We start from the raw sequence: 12,059 nt of genomic DNA on the forward strand, positions 1-12,059 counted from the left end.
AGGATTTCAAGAACTTGAGGGAGGGAGACAGCTTAGGGAATACTTGGGAGATCAGTGTTCCAGATAAAGGAAACAGAGCAAGATGGGAACATTCTTCCTGGGCTTAAGAGAAAGTAAGCATTCAGTGTGACTGACGCGGAGCATGTGAGAATGTGAGATAGAAGCAAGATGGTCACAGAAGAGAGTCAATTAAATTGGACTTTCATGACTTATTCGGGGTAAAATGTTGAGCTATCTATCATAGGGCATGAAGTAGAGAAGTAACATTATCTGGCTTACATTTCACACGGATCATTCTGGCCCCTGTACTGAGTATAGATTGTAGTAGAAAGGCCAGGGGCTGAAAGAAAGAAATCAGTTATGAAATAATTGCAGTCTTGCAGGTGAAATATGAGGGTGGCCCAAACTAGAGTGGTATTAATGGATGTGGTGAAAAATGGTTGGATTGTGTATATTTTTTCAAGATACAGCTGGCATGACTTCCTCATAGACTGTGTCGTGTAGGAGAAAGAAACAAAATGACATTAAAACATTCATTTTTAAAAATCATTATTCTCATCATTTGCCATTAACTGGGATGTGAAAATCATCAAGTGGCACAAATTTGTCAGGGAAAATTGGGAGTTTGCTTTTAGAGATTGTAAATTTTTAAAGGTTTATTAGACATTCAAGTAGAGATGTTCAGTAGCCTGTGGAGTATATAAATACATGGCATTTGGACAGAGCTCGGGGCTGGAGTTCTACAATATCGATGGTATTTTAAAGACATGGGATCCAGTGAGCTCACCCAGAAAACCAGGCAAGGGCCCCGAATGGAGCTCTGCAGCACTCCAACACTGAGAGATTACTAGGTCAGGAGAGTTCCCCCAGGGTAGGTGATAGGGGATCACAGAGAGAAAAAGGCAGAGGCTGATTTCTAGAAGCTGGCACATGTTTTGACAAAATAGCAGCCATTTTTTTTTTTTTTTTGTCATAGATCTATTTAACTATTGCCTGTTGTCCTCCTTGAAGGGTATTTATAGATTCAAGTGTTCATTCCTTTTCACATGTCTTCAGCAGTGAATGTGACAGAGGGGTAGAAATAGGGACCCAGGCCTATCAGGATGCTGAGAAACAAAACACTTACCTTCTTTATCGTTGGTGCAAGTCTGATGGAAGCAAGGGAAGTGATGGAAAGGGCAAGGGCACAGTTACCTAGAAGAGTTCTAATACATAAAAAGCTGAAGAACAATTGGTTTAGGTCTAGCAGCAAGAATAAATAGCCAGTAATTTTCATTCTCTAATAATTTTAGTCATGTTATAAGTAATAGTAGCAAAGTGAGGTAATATGAACTTGTTGATTTTCAAAGAAAAATAATTGTATTTATCATACATTTGTTGTCAACATGAAAAGTAAAAACATTTTTCCCTCTCTTCATGAGGCATTCATGGAGTCCTTGAAACATTGAGATACCATTTAATAAAAATCTAATTCATCTTGTCTAATGCCATTCAATAAAACTGTCATTTGGTAAGACCATCATTAATTACTCAACTGGCAGAAATAATTATTTTTAGATATTCTCCTTTTGGCTGCTCAGCGGAAAGAAAGCAAAAATTGCCTCTGCAGAATAAGCAGCTGAAGGTTTCTTTGTAGTCAGCATTTAAAGGTGACTTCTGATCTGTTAAGACATATTCCTCTGGAAAAAGAGCATATGGCACTTTCCCTCACCCTTTGCTTACTTTACAATTCATTCATAGGAAAATTAGAGGCTCAACAACAACATAATTCCATCCTTGATGTTCTCTTATCTATCTTTCTTTTTCTTTTCTTCTTTTTCTCTGTTTCTCTCTTTCCTCCTTCCTTCCTTCCTTTTTCTTTCTTTCTTTCTCTCTTTCCTTCCTTCCTCTTTCTTTCTCTTTTTCTTTCTCTCTTTCTTTCTTTCTTTCTTTCTTTCTTTCTTTCTTTCTTTCTTTCTTTCTTTCTTTCTTTCTTTCTTTCTTCCTTCCTTCCTTCCTTCCTTCCTTCCTTCCTTCCTTCCTTCTTTCCTTTCTTCTTTCTTTCTTTCTTCTTTCTTTTTCTTTCTTTCTTTCTTAGAACTACATCAAAAATGGCACTAGTGCAAAGGGATTTCACTTTCCCCTTACTGAGCAAAGATGTTGCTGATTATACAGATCTGAAAATGAAAACACTGAGATAACAAATTTAAAGGATCCAGCATTTTAAAAAGAAAATATACACATAAATTGAAATGCTTTAGAATATGAAAGTCCTAAACTCCTACATGGGGTCGAGTTTCAATTTACAGCTAATCTTCTTTTCTTTTTATTACCAGCACTTGACTTATATAAGACATACTTGTAAATGGAAGTTATGAAGGTACTGCCCTATGTATCCCAATATGAACCGTCTATTGATCAACCTGCTTTGTTACCTTGGCTTACATAGCTCTAGAGGTACATAGAATTAAAAAAAAAAAAATACTGCCACCCACGTTCTCTGTAGCATGTAAGAAGTCTATATCATTTTTGGAGTGTCATGTTTCCATTTCAATGAAATTAAAAAAAAAAAACGATTCCCTTAATTCTTATCTTAGACCACATTACAATAAATACTTCTAAGTGAGTTCAGTGTTCACAGTCTCTGTGACACCAAACTCATAAAATAATGAATGAATAGGGCACCAATAAGGAAGGATACTTAACACATATGTTCACATCAAAGAAAAGCCATACTTTAAATAGAAAAAAGGAGTGGGAGGATCAAGCCAACTCCTGGACCTAGACAGTATCACCTCATCAAAACCAAAGAACTTATGATGAAATAGCAGAATACATTTTTTAAAAAAAAATTATTGTTATGTTAATCACCATATATTACATCATTAGTTTTTGATGCAGTGTTCCATGATTCATTGTTTGTTCATAACACCCAGTGCTCCATGCAGAACGTGCCCTCTTTAATACCCATCACCAGGCTAACCCATCCGCCTACCCTCCTCCCCTCTAGAATCCTCAGTTTGTTTTTCAGAGTCCATCATCTCTCATGGTTCTTCTCCCCCTCTGACTTACTCCCCTTCATTCTTCCTCTCCTGTTATCTTCTTTTTCTTTTTTCTTAAAATATGTTGCGTTATTTGTTTCAGAAGTACAGATCTGTGATTCAACAGTCTTGCACAATTCACAGCGCTCACCGTAGCACATACCCTCCCCAATGTCTATCACCCAGCCACCCAATCCGTCCCACCCCCACCACTCCAGTAACACTCAGTTTGTTTCCTGAGATTAAGAATTCCTCATATCAGTGAGGTCATATGATACATGTCTTTCTCTGATTGACTTATTTCAATAAGCATAACACCCTCCAGTTCCATCCACGTCGTTGCAAATGGCAAGATCTCATTCCTTTTGATGGCTGCATAATATTCCATTGTGTATATATACCACATCTTCTTTAGCCATTCATCTGTCGATGGACATCTTGGCTCTTTCCACAGTTTGGCTATTGTGGACATTGCTGCTATAAACATTGGGGTGCATGTACCCCTTCGGGTCCCTACATTTGTATCTTTGGGGTAAATACCCAGTAGTGAAATTGCTGGATTGAATGGTAGCTCTAATTTCAACTGTTTGAGGAACCTCCATACTGTTTTCCAGAGGGGTTGCACCAGCTTGCATTTCCACCAACAGTGTAGGAGGGTTCGCCTTTCTCCACATCCCCACCAACATCTGTCGTTCCCTGACTTGTTAATTTTAGCCATTCTGACGGGTGTGAGGTGGTATCTCATTGAGGTTTTGATTTGGATTTCCCTGATGCCGAGCAATGTTGAGCACTTTTTCATGTGCCGGTTGGCCGTTTGGATGTCTTCTTTGGAAAAATGTCTGTTCATATCTTCTGCCCATTTCTTGATTGGATTATTTGTTCTTTGGGTGTTGACTTTGGTAAGTTCTTTATAGATTTTGGATACTAGCCCTTTATCTGATATGTCATTTGCAAATATTTTCTCCCATTCTGTCGGTTGTCTTTTGGTTTTGTGGACTGTTTCTTTTGCTGTGCAAAAGTTTTTTTATCTTGATGAAGTCCCAATAGTTCATTTTTGCCCTGGCTTCCTTTGACTTTGGCGATGTTTCTAGGAAGAAGTTGCTGCGGCTGAGGTCGAAGAGGTTGCTACCTGTGTTCTCCTTTAGGATTTTGATGGACTCTTGTCTTACATTTAGGTCTTTCAACCATTTGGAGTCTATTTTTGTGTGTGGTGTAAGGAAATGGTCCAGGTTCATTCTTCTGCATGTGGCTGTCCAATTTTCCCAACACCATTTGTTGAAGAGACTGTCTTTTTGCCATTGGACATTCTTTCCTGCTTTGTCAAAGATAAGTTGACCATAGAGTTGAGGGTCCATTTCTGGGCTCTCGATTCTGTTCCATTGATCTATGGGTCTGTTTTTGTGCCAGTACCATAATGTCTTGATGATGACAGCTTTGTAATAGAGCTGGAAGTCCGGAATTGTGATGCCTCCAGCTTTGCTTTTCTTTTTCAACATTCCTCTGGCTATTCGGGGTCTCTTCTGGTTCCATACAAATTGTAGGATTATTTGTTCCATTTCTTTGGAAAATAGTGGATGGTATTTTGATGGGGATTGCATTGAATGTGTAGATTGCTCTAGGTAGCAGTGACATCTTCACAATGTTGGTTCTCCCGTTCCATGAGCATGGAACGTTTTTCCATTTCTTTGTGTCTTCTTCAATTTTTTTCATGAGTATTTTATAGTTTTCAGAGTACAGATCCTTTGCCTCTTTGGTTAAATTTATTCCTAGATATCTTATGGTTTTGGGTGCAATTGTAAATGGGATCGACTCCTTGATTTGTCTCTCTTCTGCTTGTTGTTGGTGTATAGGAATGCCACTGATTTCTGTGCATTGATTTTATATCCTGCTACTTTACTGAATTCCTGTATGAATTCTAGCAGTTTTGGGGTGGAGTCTTTTGGTTTTTCCACATACAGTATCATATCATCTGCAAAGAGTGAGAGTTTGACTTCCTCTTTGCCGATTTGGATGCCTTTGATTTCTTTTTGTTGTCTGATTGCTGTGGCTAGGACTTCTACTACTATGTTGAATAGCAGTGGTGAGAGTGGACATCCCTGCCGCGTTCCTGACCTTAGGAGAAAAGCTCTCAGCTTTTCCCCATTGAGAATGATAACCCTATATACTCTGAAGAGTTTTGATCAAGAAAGGATGCTGTACTTTGTCAAATGCTTTTTCTGCATCTATTGAGAGGATCATAGGATTCTTGTTCTTTCTTTTGTTAATATATTCTATCACGTTGATTGATTTGCAGATGTTGAACCAGCCTTGCAGCCCAGGGATAAATCCCACTTGGTCATGGTGAATAATCCTTTTAATGTACTGTTGGATCCTATTGGCTAGTATTTTGGTGAGAATTTTTGCATCCATGTTCATCAAGGATATTGGTCTGTAATTCTCCTTTTTGATGGGGTCTATGTCTGGTTTTGGGATCAAGGTAATACTGGCCTCATAAAATGAGTTTGGAAGTTTTCCTTCCATTTCTATTTTTTGGAACAGTTTCAGGAGAATAGGTATTAATTCTTCTTTAAATGTCTGATAGAATTCCCCTGGGAAGCCATCTGGCCCTGGGCTTTTGTTTGTTGGGAGATTTTTGATGACTGCTTCAATGTCCTTAGTGGTTATAAGTCTGTTCAGGTTTTCTATTTCTTCCTGGTTCAGTTTTGGTAGTTGATACATCTCTAGGAATGCACCCATTTCTTCCAGGTTATCTAATTTGCTGGCATAGAGTTGCTCATAATATGTTTTTATAATTGTTTGTATTTCTTTGGTGTTGGTTGAGATCTCTCCTCTTTCATTCATGATTTTGTTGATTTGGGTCATTTCTCTTTTCTTTTTGATCAGTCTGACCAGGGTTTTATCAATCTTATTAATTCTTTCAAAGAACCAGCTCCTAGTTTCGTTGATCTGTTCTATTGTTCTTTTGGTTTCTAGTTCATTGATTTCTGCTCTGATCTTTATTTTTTCTCTTCTCCTGCTGGGTTTAGGCTTTATTTGCTGTTCTTTCTCCAGCTCCTTTAGGTGTAGGGTTAGGTTGTGTATTTGAGACCTTTCTTGTTTCTTGAGAAAGGCTTGTATTGCTATATACTTTCCTCTCAGGACTGCCTTTGCTGTATCCCAAAGATTTTGAACAGTTGTGTTTTCATTTTCATTGGTTTCCATGAATTTTTTTAATTCTTTAATTTCCTGGTTGACCCATTCATTCTTTAGTAGGATGCTCTTTAGCCTCCATGTATTTGAGTTCTTTCTGACTTTCCTCTTGTGATTGAGTTCTAGTTTCAAAGCATTGTGGTCTGAAAATATGCAGGGAATGATCCCAATCTTTTGGTACCGGTTGAGACCTGATTTGTGACCTAGGATGTGATCAATTCTGGAGAATGTTCCATGGGCACTAGAGAAGAATGTGTATTCCGTTGCTTTGGAATGGAATGTTCTGAATATGTCTGTGAAGTCCATTTGGTCCAGTGTGTCCTTTAAAGTGTTTATTTCCTTGTTGATCTTTTGCTTAGATGATCTGTCCATTTCAGTGAGGGGGGTGTTAAAGTCCCCCACTATTATTGTATTGTTGTCAATGTGTTTCTTTGCTTTTGTTATTAATTGGCTTATATAATTGTCTGCTCCCATGTTTGGGGCATAGATATTTACAATTGTTAGATCTTCTTGTTGGATAGACCCTTTAAGTAGGATATAGTGTCCTTCCTCATCTCTTATTACAGTCTTTGGTGTAAAATCTAGTTTGTCTGATATAAGGATTGCCACCCCAGCTTTCTTTTGGTGTCCATGAGCATGGTAAATGGTTTCCCCCCCCTCACTTTCAATGTGGGGGTGTCTTTGGGTCTAAAATGATTCTCTTGCAGACAGCATATTGATGGGTCTTGTTTTTTAATCCAATCTGATAGCCTGTGTCTTTTGATTGGGGCATTTAGCCCATTTACATTCAGGGTAACTATTGAAAGGTATGAATTTAGTGCCATTTTATTGCCTGTAAGGTGACTGCTAACTGTATGTTGTCTGTGTTCCTTTCTGATCTTTGCTGCTTTTAGGCTCTCTCTTTGCTTAGAGGACCCCTTTCAATATTTCTTGGAGCGCTGGTTTCGTGTTTGCAAATTCCTTTAGTTTTTGTTTGTTCTGGAAGCTTTTTATCTCTCCTTCTATTTTCAATGACAGCCTAGCTGGATATAGTATTCTTGGCTGCATATTTTTCTCGTTTAGTGCTCTGAAGATATCATGCCAGTCCTTTCTGGCCTGCCAGGTCTCTGTGGATAGGTCTGTTGCCAATCTAATGTTTCTACCATTTTAGGTTACATATCTCTTCTCCCGAGCTGCTTTCAGGATTTTCTCTTTGTCTCTGAGACTCGTAAGTTTTACTATTAGATGTCAGGGTGTTGACCTATTATTATTGATTTTGAGAGGGGTTCTCTGTGCCTCCTGGATTTTGATGTCTGTTTCCTTCCTCACATTAGGGAAGTTCTCTGCTATTAATTGCTCCAATATACCTTCTGCCCCTCTCTCTCTCTCTTCTTCTTCTGGGATCCCAATTATTCTAATGTTGTTTCATCTTATCGTATCACTTATCTCTCGAATTCTGCCCTCGTGATCCTGTAGTTGTTTCTCCCTCTTTTTCTCAGCCTCTTTATTTTCCATCATTTGGTCTTCTATATCACTGATTCTCTCTTCTGCCTCATTTATCCTAGCAGTTAGTGCCCCCATTTTTTATTGCACCCCATCAATAGCCTTTTTGATTTCGACTTGGTTAGATTTTAGTTCTTTTATTTCTCCAGAAAGGGTTTCTCTAATAACTTCCACGCTTTTTTCAAGTCCAGATAGTATCTTTAAAGTCATGATTCTGAACTCTAGGTCCGACATCGTACTAATGTCCGTATTGAGTAGGTCCCTGGCTGACGGTACTACCTCTTGTTCTTTTTGCTGAGCTGATTTTTTTCGTCTTGTCATTTTGTCCAGAGGAAAATAGATGAATGAGAGAACAAAATGCTAACAGATTTACATCCCCAGCAAATATACTGTATACATACAGAAAAGACCTGAAACCAGAGGAAAAGAAAGGGAAAGAGAGAAAAAAGAGAAAAAAAAGATAAAAACCAAAACAGAAAATACAAAAAAAGCAGAATATGATCAAATATGATCAGTCTAGTGCATAGATCAGTGCCACACACTAGATTTTGGGCGTATTTTGGTCTGTTAGAAAAAAGTGCCTCCCAAAATTTTAAAGGAAGAAAGACATATATGTTCAAAATAAGGGTTGATACAATGAAGGAATGGAAGATGACTGCAAAGATGAAAATTATAAAAGATTTTATAAAAGGACTTGATAAGATAAGAAGTTGTTTGAAAAAAGAAAGAAGATTTAAGAAAAAAAAAAAGGAAAAAGGGAGAGAATGTGATCAGGCAGGAGACTAGAACAAAGCCATACACTAGTGATTTAGGGTATATCTTGATCTGTTAGAAGAAACTGTATCTCAAAATTTTAAAGAGAGAACAACTTATATATTATGCCAAAAATAAGGGTAACTACTATGAAGGGATAAAATATGACTCTAAAAATGAAAAATAAAAAAAAAATTTTTTAAAAAAGGGATTGATAAGATGTTGGTTGAAAAAGGGAAAAAGAAAAATAAAAAAAAAGCAGTCAACAAAAATTAACTTTGATGAACTAATGAATCATGGTAAAAAAAAGCCATGAATTCAATGTGCAGTATTCCCCTAGCGCTGGAGTTCTCCCGTTTTCCTCGATCGGTAAACTTGGTCTTGGCTTGCTGGCTGTTCGTGCTGATCATCTGGGGGAGGGGCCTGTTGCTGTGGTTTCCAAATGTCTTTGCCGGAGGCTGAATTGCCCCGCCCTTGTCGGTCCAGGCTAAGGAAGCTGCCCCGGTTTGCTCTCAGGAGCTTTTGTTCCCTGCAAGCTCTTGGTACAGCTTTGGAGGACCAGGGTGAAAATGGTGGCCTCCCAATCTCCACCCAGAGAAGCTGAGAACTCGGGGCCCCGCTCCTCAGTGCGCCCCCAGAGAAAAGCAGACACTCCCTTGTCCCCGGTCTCCGGCCGCACTCCGTGCTCACCCGGCCTGTTCCTGAGTGTTGCTATCTTTGGCACCCGACCCCGTGTGGAGTCTCCAAACCCAGCAGATCCCTGCGGTGCGCTCCCGCGCCGCTCCTCCCCGGGAAGAAGGGGAGTCTCCTCAGCTCTGCCGCTTGTTGGGTCCCTGCTGGAGGAGCAGTGGCCCGACTGGGCCGCGGATCACGGTTTATGGCAACCCCGAGCTGAGAGCCCGCACCTCGGCTCTGTCTCTGCAGCCGGCTTCCCCGCTCTGATACCTGGGAGCTCTGGTGCACTCAGGCACCCCCGGTCTTTCTGTGACCCCAAGGGTCCTGAGACCACACTGTCCCAGGAGGATTCCACCCCCTGCTTAGCCACTGCAGCGATGTCCCTCAGCAGAGCCGACTTCTAAAAGTTCCGATTTTGTGCTCCGCAGCTCTATCACTTGCCAGAAGCGGCCCACGGAGGCCCCCTCCCCTGCCGTCTATCCTCCTGAATATCGCCTCAGATTCACTTCTCCGCACGTCCTACCTTCCAGTAAGTGGTTGCTTCTCTGTTCAGAGAGTTGTTGCTACTCTCCTCTTCGATCTCCTGTTGAGTTCGTAGGTGTTCAGAATGGTTTGATCCCTATTCAGCTGAATTCCTGAGACCAGACGAAATCTAGGTCTCCTACTCCTCCGCCATCTTGCCTCCATCCACAATAGCAGAATACATTTTAAACAGCAATGTTATTTCAGAAGAAAACATCATCCACAGCATTAAATTGTCATTCTAAATTTTAATTTTGTTGAATTTGTAGATTTAAAAAATTAATGTATGGATTTTCAAGACTTACAGAAATTATTAATGTAATAATTTTATACTATTTAGAAAACATTACAATAATAATTTCTTAAATGATGGCAGAGTGAAACTGGATTCCTGAAGTCCTAAAAATAAACCCAATAAAATACACACACAAATACAGATACACAAATAATTAGGATACACACAACAAAATTCACCAGCAGCAGCCAAATAAGGAAGGAGTTCAAACTCATGCCATAAACTCTAAAAACACGAAAGTCAAAGAAAATATAATACCATTCTGGAAGGCCTTGATGGAGTGTCTAACCCTGCTCTCCAAATCCCAAATAGTAGAGGGGAACATGGTGCATTAAAAAAAATCCAATAAATTATTATTAATATGCCACAGTTTAGGGAGAATGAATATGTAGACAGGCAGTAGGAGGATTAAGGGAAAGAAAGAGACAGAGGAAATGAATACGAAAGTCTTTTAATATAAAACAGAATCTGAAGATTCAAACAGAGGTGGGGAAAAACCACCAGGTTTTTGCATTTTCAATAGATCCATGGTAAAATTAGAAGTGATGTTGCGGGGGGCGCCTGGGTGGCTCAGTTGGTTAAGCGACTGCCTTCGGCTCAGGTCATGATCCTGGAGTCCCGGCATCGAGTCCCACATTGGGGTCCCAGCTCAGCGAGTAGCCTGCTTCTCCCTCCAACCCTTCCCCCCTCATGTACACACTCTCTCTCTCATTCTCGCTCTCTAAAATAAATAAATAAATCTTAAAAAAAAAAGACGTGATGTGGAACTTGAATGTGTTGCTCTAACTGTTGGAAATAGGGCACAGTCACCTACTAATGAAGTGAAACCCTAATATAGCTTTTTATTGTTATTGTTTGTTTTGTTTTGTTTTTTTAGAGAGGGATATATATAGAGAGAGAGCATGAACACATGCACATATGTGTAAGGGGGGAGGGAATCCTAAGCAGGCTCTACACCCAGAACAGAGCTGGAGATGGGCTCAATCTCACCACTCTGAGATCATGACCTGAGCCAAAACTAAGAGTCAGATGCTTAACTGACTGAGCCACCCAGGCACCATCCCCCATACAGTTTTTAAAAAATCTAGTTAACAAATATTTCAAGTTCTCTAACATAAATTATTCTCAGTCCTAGTTGTATTCAACTGCATGACATCCATGAAAACATATTATGGAAGAAAAGGAAGGAAGGAAGGAAGGAAGGAAGGAAGGAAGGAAGGAAGGAAGGAAGGAAGGAAAGAAGGAAGGAAGGAAGGAAGGAAGGAAGGAAGGAAGGAAGGAAAGAAGGAAGGAAGGAAGGAAGGAAGGAAGGAAGGAAAGAAGGAAGGAAGGAAGGAAGGAAAGAAGGAAGGAAGGAAGGAAGGAAGGAAGGAAGGAAGGAAGGAAGGAAGGAAAGAAGGAAGGAAGGAAGGAAGGAAGGAAAGAAGGACCTAGCAGGCAAAGGACAAAGAAATAAAAAATCATATTTGTTTATAAACTCAAGTAAGGAAGGAAACAAAACAAAACAAAACAAAACCTCCCTGGGAGTTTCTCCCACCTTAGAAGAATTTAGCAAAGACTTAATTCTGTAGAATAAGAATTGAAAGGTATATTAGTAAAGAATGAGATTTTTGACCTATGGAAACAAATTGAACAAATCAATACCATTAACTGAACAAATAAATTAATTAGGGAAAAAGCAAGATCAGAAAATTTGAGGATGAACAACTCAGCTGCCATAGAAGAAAGTCATGAGATTATTATTTTGAATGCAGAAGGGAAAAAAAAAGATAAAGAAACTGATATTGAAGCAGTTAGGAAGATGGAAGAGACAGAAAGAATGTATCAGATCATAAGTATAAGTGTTATTTTTGTAGTCAAATATTCCACAAATGGAATGGGTGCCTGGGTGGCTCAGTTGGTTAAGCGACTGCCTTCGGCTCAGGTCATGATCCCGGAGTCCTGGGATCGAGTCCCACATCGGGCTCCCGGCTCAGTGGGGAGCCTGCTTCTCCCTCTGACCTTCTCCCCTCTCATGCTGTCTCTCTCTCTCTCTCTCTCTCTCAAATAAATAAATAAAATCTTAAAAAAAAAAAGAACTTCAAAGTCTCTAAAAAAAAATGGCCTCAACAATTTAAAAAACA

This window comes from Eumetopias jubatus, unplaced genomic scaffold, assembly GCF_037043125.1.
Source record: "Eumetopias jubatus isolate StellerSeaLion01/CBP00866 unplaced genomic scaffold, mEumJub1_p1.0 scaffold_6, whole genome shotgun sequence".
In the NCBI taxonomy this organism is placed as follows: domain Eukaryota; kingdom Metazoa; phylum Chordata; class Mammalia; order Carnivora; family Otariidae; genus Eumetopias; species Eumetopias jubatus.